We start from the raw sequence: 2,705 nt of genomic DNA on the forward strand, positions 1-2,705 counted from the left end.
TGGATGCTCATATTGGCTCCCACATATTCTACGAAGATCTTTATCGGTCAGACCGCATAACAACATACGTTGTTCCCTTTGTCATCGGTATGTTACTTGCCCGAGATTCGATCGTCGGTATCTCAATACCTAGTTCAATCTCGTTACCGGCAAGTCTCTTTACTCGTTCCGTAATACATCATCTCACAACTAACTCATTAGTTGCAATGCTTGCAAGGCTTTATGTGATGTGCATTACCGAGAGGGCCCAGAGATACCTCTCCGACAATCGGAGTGACAAATCCTAATCTCGAAATACGCCAACCCAACATGTACCTTTGGAGACACCTGTAGAGCACCTTTATAATCACCCAGTTACGTTGTGATGTTTGGTAGCACACAAAGTGTTCCTCTGGCAAACGGGAGTTGCATAATCTCATAGTCATAGGAACATGTATAAGTCATGAAGAAAGTAATAGCAACATACTAAACGATCGGGTGCTAAGCTAATGGAATGGGTCATGTCAATCAGATCATTCACCTAATGATGTGATCCCGTTAATCAAATAACAACTCTTTGTCCATGGTTAGGAAACATAACCATCTTCGATTAACGAGCTAGTCAAGTAGAGGCATACTAGTGACACTTTGTTTGTCTATGTATTCACACAAGTATTATGTTTCCGGTTAATACAATTCTAGCATGAATAATAAACATTTATCATGATTTAAGGAAATAAATAATAACTTTATTACTGCCTCTAGGGCATATTTCCTTCAGTCTCCCACTTGCACTAGAGTCAATAATCTAGTTCACATCGCCATGTGATTTAACAGCAATAGTTCACATCACCATGTGATTAACACCCATAGTTCACATCGATATGTGATCAACACCCAAAGGGTTTACTAGAGTCAGTAATCTAGTTCACATCGCTATGTGATTAACACCCAAAGAGTACTAAGGTGTGATCATGTTTCGCTTGTGAGATAATTTTAGTCAACGGGTCTGTCACATTCAGATCCGTAAGTATTTCGCAAATTTCTATGTCAACAATGCTCTGCACAGAGCTACTCTAGCTAATTGCTCCCACTTTCAATATGTATCCAGATTGAGACTTAGAGTCATCTGGATTAGTGTCAAAACTTGCATCGACGTAACCCTTTACGACGAACCTTTTTGTCACCTCCATAATCGAGAAACATATCCTTATTCCACTAAGGATAATTTTGACCGCTGTCCAGTGATCTACTCCTAGATCACTATTGTACTACCTTGCCAAAATCAGTGTAGGGTATACAATAGATCTGGTACATAGCATGGCATACTTTATAGAACCTATGGCCGAGGCATAGGGAATGACTTCCATTCTCTTTCTATCTTCTGTCGTGGTCGGGTTTTGAGTCTTACTCAATTTCACACCTTGTAACACAGACAAGAACTCTTTCTTTGACTGTTCTATTTTGAACTACTTCAAAATCTTGTCAAGGTATGTACTCATTGAAAAAAAACTTATCAAGCGTCTTGATCTATCTCTATAGATCTTGATGTTCAATATGTCAGCAGCTTCACCGAGGTCTTTCTTTGGAAAATTCCTTTCAAACACTCCTTTATGCTTTGCAAAATAATTCTACATTATTTCCGATCAACAATATGTCATTCACATATAGTTATCAGAAATGTTGCAGTGCTCCCACTCACTTTCTTGTAAATACAGACTTCATCGCAAGTCTGTATAAAACTATATGCTTTGATCAACTTATCAAAGCATATATTCCAACTCCGAGATGCTTGCACCAGTCCATAGATGGATCGCCGGAGCTTGCATATTTTGTTAGCATCTTTAGGATTGACAAAACCTTCTGGTTGTATCATATACAACTCTTCTTTAATAAATCTATTAAGGAATGCAGTTTTGTTTATCCATTTGCCAGATTTCATAAAATGCGGCAATTACTAACATGATTCGGACAGACTTAAGCATAGATACGAGTGAGAAACTCTCATCGTAGTCAACACCTTGAACTTGTCGAAAACCTTTTGCGACAATTCTAGCTTTGTAGATAGTAACACTACTATCAACGTCCGTCTTCCTCTTGAAGATCCATTTATTCTCAATTGCTTGCCGATCATCGGGCAAGTCAACCAAAGTCCATACTTTGTTCTCATACATGGATCCCATCTCAGATTTCATGGCCTCAAGCCATTTTGCGGAATCTGGGCTCACCATCGCTTCTTCATAGTTCGTAGGTTCGTCATGGTCAAGTAGCATGACCTCCAGAACAGGATTACCGTACCAATCTGGTGCGGATCTCACTCTGGTTTACCTACGGGATTCGGTAGTAACTTGATCTGAAGTTACATGATCATCATCATTAGCTTCCTCACTAATTGGTGTAGTAGTCACAGGAACAGATTTCTGTGATGAACTACTTTCCAAAAAGGGAGAAGGTACAATTACCTTATCAAGTTCTACTTTCCTCCCACTCACTTCTTTCGAGAGAACCTCCTTCTCTAGAAAGGATCCATTCTTAGCAACGAATGTCTTGCCTTTGGATCTGTGATAGAAGGTGTACCCAACAGTAACTTTTTGGGTATCCTATGAAGACACACTTTTCTGATTTGGGTTTGCGCTTATCAGGATGAAACTTTTTCACATAAGCATTGCAACCCCAAACTTTAAGAAACGACAACTTTGGTTTCTTGCCAAACCATAGTTCATACG

This window comes from Triticum urartu, chromosome 6 (assembly GCF_003073215.2).
Source record: "Triticum urartu cultivar G1812 chromosome 6, Tu2.1, whole genome shotgun sequence".
Classification (NCBI taxonomy): domain Eukaryota; kingdom Viridiplantae; phylum Streptophyta; class Magnoliopsida; order Poales; family Poaceae; genus Triticum; species Triticum urartu.